Genomic DNA, 8,273 nt, shown 5'->3' on the forward strand with positions numbered 1-8,273 from the left:
AAAAAAAAAAAAAAAAAAAAAAGTGGAAGAGGAGAGGGAGGAGGCAGAAGCAGAGACGACAGTATGAGAAGCTGATGGTGCTGGAGGTGAGGAAGGGGCCACCAGCCAAGGAATGCAGCTGGTCTACAGCAGCTGAGACAGGCAAGGAAGCAAATTCTCTCCGGGAGCCTCCAAAAAGGAACCTGCCCCGCTGACGCTGACCCCAGCACGGGGAGACTCCTGTAGGGCTTTGATATGGTTTAGATCTGTGTCCCCACCAAATCTCGTGTTAAATTGGCATCCCTAGTGTTGTAGATGGGGCCTGGTGGGAGGTGACTGGATCGTGGAGGTGGTTTCTCATGGTTTAACAGCATCCTTCCGCGGTGCTATCGTTATAATAGAGAGCTCTTGTAAGATGTGGTTGTTTAGAACCACCCTCTCTCTTGCTCCTGCTCCAGCTATGTAAAGTGCTGCTCCCCCTTTGCCTTCTGCCATGATTGTAAGTTTCCTGAGGCTCCCCGACCCGAGAAGCTGAGCAGATGCCAGCATCATGCTTTCTGTACAGCTTGTGGAACTGTGAGCCAATTAAACCTCTTTTCTTTGTAAGTTTCCCAGTCTCAGGCATTTCTTTATAGCAATGCAAGAACAGATTCATACAGGCTTCTAACCTAAGGATGGGTAAGATAATAAATTTGTGCTGTTTCAAGCCACTAAGTTTGCTGTAATTCAAGACAGCAGCAAGAGGAAATGACTACAATAGGCTTTCAGCTATTTTCCACTCTCTCCAAGAGGGTAGGACCCCCTTCTGAAGACCAGGTCCTTCTCATCCCAAACCAAGCCTGCCTTTCACGCTCAGAAGAGAAGGCAATTCTTTTTGTGTACAAAAGGGTCTATGCAGAGACGGGGAGAGGTGCCACACTCCCGTTAGGTCCACTCCTGTGCTGTGCCACCCACCAGGAGGGACAGGCTGTGTCAGGAAAGAGGGGAGGGACTCCCAGGGCCCGTGGACAGAAGAAAGGGGAGTGGGATCTCCAAGGATACTCAGATATCACAGGAGGGGGCTGGGCTTCCTGCAGGGCCCCACCTCCTTTTCTGGGATATTAATGCAAAGGGCTGGAGCACTTCAGGGTGCCTGGATGACACCACCTTGTGTGTGAAGGGCCTGCTGAGGTTCCTATATGTATTTGATAAGTATTTGAATAGCACTGTGTGCCTCTTTCATAGCAATAAATGGGGGTAGTTTTGCTCTTCATAAAATGACCTTTTAGAATGAGTATCTTGTTCATATGTTTGGGGTTGTCTGTAGAGTCTAGACCAGGGATTAGCAAACCAAGGCCTGTGGGCCAAATCTGTCTTCCTGCCTGTTTCTGTATGAGCTGAGAATGATTTTTACATTTTTTAAATGGTTGCAAAATAACAAAAAGAGGATGATTTCATGACATGTGAGAACTATATGAAATTCAAACGTGTTTATAAAGTTTTATTGGAACACAGTCACACTCCTCCATTTATGTATTGTGGCCTTGGCCTGTTTTCATGTTGTACAGACTACAACGTTTTATTTTTTAATTTTAATTTTTATTTTTTTCAAGATGGAGTCTCACTCCATCACCCAGGCTGGAGTGCAGTGGCACGATCTTGGCTCACTGCAACCTCCGTCTCCCACGTTCAAGTGATTCTCCTGCCTTAGCCTCTGGAGTAGCTGGGATTACAGGTGTGCGCCACCATGTCTGGCTAATTTTTTTTTTTTTTTGAGAGGAAGTTTCACTTTTGTTGCCCAGGCTGGAGTGCAATGGTGCAATCTCGGCTCACCGCAACCTCCGTCTCCCCCGAGTTCAAGTGATTCTCCTGCCTCAGCCTCTTGAGTAGCTGGGATTATAGGCATGCACCACCACGCCCAGCTAATTTTGTATTTTTAGTAGAGACAGAGTTTCTCCGTGTTGGTCAGGCTGGTCTCAAACTCCTGACCTCAGGTGATCCGCCCACCTCGGCCTCCCAAAGTGCTGGGATTACAGGTGTGAGCCACCATGCCCTGCCTAATTTTTGTGTTTTTTAGTTAGAGACGGGGTTTCAACATGTTGGCTAGGCTGGTCTCGAACTCCTAACTTCAGATGATCTGCCCACCTTGGCCTCCCAAAGTGCTGGGCTTACAGACGTGAGCCACCGCACCCGGCCGACATTTTATTTTTTATTATTAGTAAATACCTACTTTGTCAAAGCAAGAAACAAGAGGACTTAGAGCCTCCCATCTTTATGGCACGGTGAAGGGTGCTTTATTTGCTATCAAATTACATGGCGAAGCACTGTTGTATTATGCAATGATGCTATGTCTCCGCTAGAAGAATATATAATATCCGTCACTGTTAGCAGACCTACAACTCACTACAATATCCCCAACCCACAGAAAAGCAAAGGTCAGAAGAATCAGAAAACTTCAAATGGAATCCCTCATCACAGCAGAATTTTCTTTACCCAAGTTAAGTTTCTGAGTGGCTCATTTGTTAGCCAAGCAGGAACAATCATTTGCTGGTGGTAAGTTAATTAAATCATGTTTGATTGCAACTGCTGAAGAAATGTGTCCAGAGAAAATAAACTGTTAGTCTTTTGGCGAGAACAGTTGTTTGGAGAGTTGAGAATGTTGGGAACAACATTATTTGTCAATTCAAAACCACAGTGAATGATTCTGAGTGGTTTTCCTTGGCTAGTGATGTTAACACCGATGATGCTCGGTTGTTACTGTTTATTCAAGGAGTCAATGCTGAGTTCAAAGGAACTGAAAATTTAGCCGCTGTGAACTGTCTTTATGAATCAGCTATGGTGAGACTATTTTTTTTATTTATTTATTTATTTATTTATTTATTTATTTATTTATTGAGACAGAGTTTCACTCTTGTTGCCCAGGCTGGAGTGCAATGGTGTGATCTTGGCTCACTACAACCTCCACCTCCTGGATTCAAGGTTGAGGCGGGCGGATCACCTGAGGTCAGGAGTTCGAGACCAGCCTAGCCAACATGGTGAAAACCCGACTCTGACGAAAAATACAAAAATTAGCTAGGCATGGTGACTGGCTACCAGAGACAGATTCTCCTGTCTCAGCCTCCAGAGTAGCTGGGATTATAAGCACCTGCCACCATGCCCGGCTAACTTTTGTATTTTTAATAGAGACAGGGTTTCACCATGTTGGCCAGTCTGGTCTTGAACTCCTGACCTCAGGTGATCTGCCCACCCCGACCTCCCAAAGTGCTAGGATTACAGGCGCTTGAGTCACCGCGTCCTATTTTCAAAGACATTAAGGAAACATTAATTCAGTGAACTTGAAGAAGTGGAATCCACTAAGATGAATGACCGCTGATGGTGGTAAAAATATATGTGGAGCAGAAAAAGGCTTAGTTGGACAAATGTACCAAGCTTGTTAAATGTAAGGTTTTAAAATCCCATCATTATTTATCTTACTACTCACTAGCAAGTACTCTGCAGACAATGTCTGAATCTGTCATGAGCTTTTGAACCCTTAGCATCAGGAGTGAGCTTGACTTCTGTGAACATCGTCAGTTTCATTAATGTTTGCTAAAGACAGAAGCTGAGTATCCTCACTTACCTTACAGCAGTACAGTGGCTTAGCAGTGGTAAAGTTTTATTGTGAATTTTTTAACTTAGAGCTGAGATGAACACTTTTCTGGAAGAGAAGAACCTTTGACAATCTCCATTATTGAACACTGAACTGCTTTGAAAATTGGCTTTTGCTTAAGTAATTCAACCTAAAATTATAAGGTAAAATTGCATCCATATGCAAATCTTATACTGCAATAAAGTTATTTAGGGACATTAGTGTTGCTTGAATCATAAACAATGTCAAGGTGCTTTGCATACTTCCTGTGCTGTCAAAAGGTAAAACAGGAAGTGAGCTCTCCGTTTCCACACAAATTTGCAGCAGAAATATTTTCCAAGCTCAAATGACAATTTCCGGAGTCTTTTTACAACTTGACAAAAGTACAAAGGAAATTTCCAAATTTCGACATCCATTTAACTGTGCAATTGAGAAGCTTCAACTTTTCCATTTCAACTTCAATTGGAAGTGATTAGTTTGCAATGTTATGCAATGCCAGAAGGCAGATATCAAGAGAAGAATCAAACACAATTTATAGATGTCTTCCAAATGATGAATATGCTCAATTAAAAATCACAAGCTTGTGGACTGACATCCATATTTGGCAGTATCTGTCTGAGTGAAAAGACATTTGCAAAGATGAAACACATAACGTCGCACTACAAGTCAGCCTTGACAGATGACATTTGCTATTGATTGTGACAATGGGAGCACTTACTTTGAACATTAATTCAGTGAAATGTTATCCCTCCCCCAAAACAGTTTCATTCTTCTTATTAGTAGACCTATCTTACAAAAAATTGTACTCAATTATTTTTGTTATATTTTACGTTTTAGATTTCATTAAGAAAAATGTGGTGGAAATTTGTTTTCTCTCTTCTTATGTAAGTATCTATATAATATCCTTGATTTTGTCCCTTAGTCTATAAAACCTAAACTATTGATCTTACAGAAACAGTCTGCTAACTCCTGGTCTAGACTCACCTTGCTATTCAAAATACAGTTCTCAATCCAGCCTGATAAGCATCATGTGGTGCTTGCTGGGAAAACAGAATCGTGGGCCCCACCTGAGACCTACTACATCAGAATCTGCATTTTATCAGTATCCTGGGGATTCAAATGTCCATTAAAGGTTGAGGAGCCCTGCTGTGGAACACACGCAGAAAACAGCAAGCAGGTATGCTGTGTGGTTCGCCAACCTCCCAGGGACATCTGTCTCTTGCACTCTGTTGCTTGCACACACACGCTGCTGTAAATGTCTTGATGTTGCCGCCGCGGTATGGTGTGAGCACAGCTCTGCACTGTCCACGGCCGCCGTGGTATGGTGTGATTGCAGCTCTGCACTGTCCATGGCCACCGTGGTATGGTGTGAGTGCCGCTCTGCATTGTCCATGGCCGCCGCGGTATGGTGTGAGCACAGCTCTGCACTGTCCATGGCCGTCGCGGTATGGTGTGAGCACAGCTCTGCACTGTCCACAGCCATCGCGGTATGGTGTGAGCACAGCTCTACACTGTCCATGGCCACTGCGGTATGGTGTGAGTGCAGCATTGTCCATGGCCACTGCAGTATGGTGTGAGTGCAGGTCTGCACTATCCATGGCCACTGCGGTATGGTGTGAGTGCAGCTCTGCATTGTCCATGGCCGCCGCAGTATGGTGTGAGCGCAGCTCTGCACTGTCCATGGCCACCGTGGTATGGTGTGAGTGCAGCATTGTCCATGGCCACTGTGGTATGGTGTGAGTGCAGCACTGTCCATGGCCACTGCAGTATGGTGTGAGCACAGCTCTGCACTGTCCATGGCCACCGTGGTATGGTGTGAGTGCAGCATTGTCCATGGCCACTGCAGTATGGTGTGAGCACAGCTCTGCACTGTCCATGGCCACTGCGGTATGGTGTGAGCACAGCTCTGCACTGTCCATGGCCGCCGCGGTATGGTGTGAGCGCAGCTCTGCACTGCCCACGGCAGCCTGTTTCCACCCTTCCAATGGTGAGGCATTAGCCACTCAAATGCTTTAAGGAATAGTAGGTGTGTGGATTTGTCTCCAAAAGTTGCAACCCAACTACACATCCAGGGCGCAAGCAATTTAATAGCAACAGATTGCATGACTTAGATAAGAGGAACCTAGATTTTCCTGGATTTCTTCTTCCACTTGTATTTAACACAGATTCAGCTGTTCAGCTGCCTGATGGTCTCAGTTTCCCTCTGTTTGAATAAAATGCCAATGTCATCAAAGGAAGAAACCGAGGCCTTGGATTTTATCCACCTAAACTCAGGCTGAAATACAGCAATGCTAGGTACCTTTTATAATAACATGACTCTCTGGCAACCCTGACTGTTTTGCAATGCGTCTTTGCTGCTGTCAGTCTTCCTGTCGTTTGTAAAGAAGATAAATTAAAAAAAAAAAAAAACCACACCAAACACCTACACTCCTTCAGTCCTCAACCATCATGTGACTGGTGTCTTCATTTAAATTGTGAAGATACACTTTTTATTTTTAATGATAGAATTCAGACACAACAGTTACAACTATTTATATAGTTATAATGTTTTTAAATAATTGTGATGTTTGGAGAATATATAGTACATATAGGAGGTCCTCAATACATTTTAGCTCTATCCTTCCTCACCAAATGACAATCAGCCTTGATTCCTCACCTTCTCTCCTATTTACATCCAATTCATCAGCAAATTTTTTATTTTCTTTTCGTTAGTTTGTGCACCGTTTAGTTCATGGCAGTTGTATTAAGTTTGCTTTTTAAAGTCAGGGCTTTAAAAACGGAAACAACCTGACAAAATAGTCATCATGAAATTCTGAGACCATTAGGACAAACTCTAATGAAAAGCCAGAAAAGGACACAGTAACCACTCTTCACTACGTATAGTCACCAGGAGGAAGAGAACAAGTCACAGATCATCATCTTCGTACAGTGCAGTTCTCTCATTTAGAACTGGTTTATTAGGGCAATTGTTAATGCTGTTCAGAGAAACACTGAGAACAAATATCCACTGGAGGTAAAGTGAAAGCTTAGCTAGAGGATGCTTGTTATCTAATCATTATTTGAAAGTAGAGCAGGGGAAAATCCATCTTCATGTACAGTTTCGGTTTTTTGGCTATAAGGGATAAATCTGTGAATGATTTTATAAAGGAGGTTGAGAGGTCTTTCATAAACATTATTCCACTTAAATAACTTATAGTCATATTCAGAAAAAGAAAAGGTGCATTATATTACCAAAACTTTGAACAAAGACAGAATGTAAAATCCCTGATTTTGTGCACCTGTAGTACCAACTACTCAATGATATTGACTCTGCCGTATTGATTATATAGCACACTTGCATTATGGCTGATGGTCTCCAAATGACTTAAATCAAATGTCAATATCTAACTAACCTTAAAGATAATGGTAAATGCCAGTCATTTTTCAGATTCTTGAAAAATGAATGACGATTTGCACTAGAAATTTAAGAAAATGTAAGAATAAATGATCATGTCAAGTAAGCTTCTTTTCTTTTTATTTTTCTTCTTTATCCTACTTTTCAAATTTTCCCCTGTGAGCATGTATTACCTTGGCCATCTGATAAAGAATGCAATATATTTTTTTAAACGGCTAGGTATTTTGTCTGGAACATTATTTATTTAATAATTGATTGTATTTCTTAGTAGTACATTAGATTATCTTCTAACACTGTCATGTAATGTGAAGATAGAAGCAATCCATATACCTATTTCTAGGAGACTCGATTAGCCTGTTTTCTTAAGGCTGATTTCTTTTTTTTCCGTAACTTTTACTTTAGGTTCAGGGGTACATGTGCAGGTTTATTACACAGGCAAACGTGTGTCTTGAGGGTTTATTGCACAGATTATTTCATTACCCAGGTATTAAGCCTAGTACCCATTAGTTATTTGTCCTGATCCTCTTCCACCTCCCAACCTCCACTCTCTGAAAGATTCCAGTGTGTACTGTTCCCCTCTATGGGTCCATGTGTTCTCATCATTTATCTACCACTTACAAGTGAGAACATGCAGTATTTGGTTTTCTGTTCCCACATTAGTTTGCTAAGGACGATGGACTCCAGCTCCATCCGTGTTCCTGCAAAGGACATGACCTCATTCTTTTTTTTATGGCTGCAAAACATTCCATGGTGCATATTTACCACATTTTTCGTATCCGGTCTACCACTGATGGACACTTAGGTTGATTCCATGCCTTTGCTATTTTGAACAGTGCTGCAATGAACATTCGCGTGCTACGGTAGGATGATAATATTCTTCTGGGTATATACCCAGTGATGAGATTGCTGGGTCGAATGGTAGTTCTGTGTGTAGGTCTTTGAGGAATCACCACACTGTTTTCTACAATAGTTAAACTAATTTACACTCCCACCAACACTGCATAAGCGTTCTTTTTTCTCCACAGCCTTACCAGCATATGTTTTTTAATAATAGCCTTTTTAATAACAGCCATTCTGACTGGTGTGAGATGGTATCTCATTGTAGTTTTGATTTGCATTTCTCTAATGATCAGTGATGTTGAGCCTTTTGTTTGTTTGTTTTTTGTATGTGCATCAGCAAATTGTCAATTTGCCTTCAAAATCTATCTAGAACCTGACCACTTCTCATCACTCCATTACTACCACCTGCTCCCAGCCTCCACCGGCTGTTTGGATTATTACAAACAGCCAAAG

The sequence above is a fragment of the Mandrillus leucophaeus genome, unplaced genomic scaffold (genome assembly GCF_000951045.1).
Source record: "Mandrillus leucophaeus isolate KB7577 unplaced genomic scaffold, Mleu.le_1.0 Scaffold257, whole genome shotgun sequence".
Lineage (NCBI taxonomy): Eukaryota > Metazoa > Chordata > Mammalia > Primates > Cercopithecidae > Mandrillus > Mandrillus leucophaeus.